Raw genomic sequence first — 278 nt, 5'->3', positions numbered from 1 at the left:
AATTCAGAATAAAATTTGACTGCTTCCTATAAATTAATTCCATATAACTTAAAACAGATGTATGCAGTTAAGGGGTATAAATAGAAAACATTGAGCACAACATTTTAGTGGTGCTCCATCCAGCAAAAGAAAACCAACCACATCTGTAACACCCTAGTTTGACTGGGGGACTGAACCACAATCTGCGTACTATACTTATCTTGGTAGTCATTGCCAATTTCTCTGTTACATTGTGTCCAGTGGGAGAAGTAATGCTCCCATTATATCGGTCAGTGAGT

General features: G+C 37.4%; 1 protein-coding gene across 1 annotated transcript in view; it reads right to left on the bottom strand.

Annotated features, from left to right (window-relative positions):
- IRF6 (interferon regulatory factor 6) overlaps positions 1-278 on the bottom strand; it is a 12,131-nt gene that overhangs the window by 2,528 nt on the left and 9,325 nt on the right. The gene's annotated exons all lie outside the window — the stretch shown is intronic.

The sequence above is a fragment of the Nanorana parkeri genome, unplaced genomic scaffold (assembly GCF_000935625.1).
Source record: "Nanorana parkeri isolate BGI_ZX_2015 unplaced genomic scaffold, ASM93562v1 scaffold415, whole genome shotgun sequence".
In the NCBI taxonomy this organism is placed as follows: Eukaryota; Metazoa; Chordata; class Amphibia; order Anura; family Dicroglossidae; genus Nanorana; species Nanorana parkeri.
Note: the sequence above shows the minus strand (reverse complement) of the source record. Positions and strands in the feature narration are given on the sequence as shown.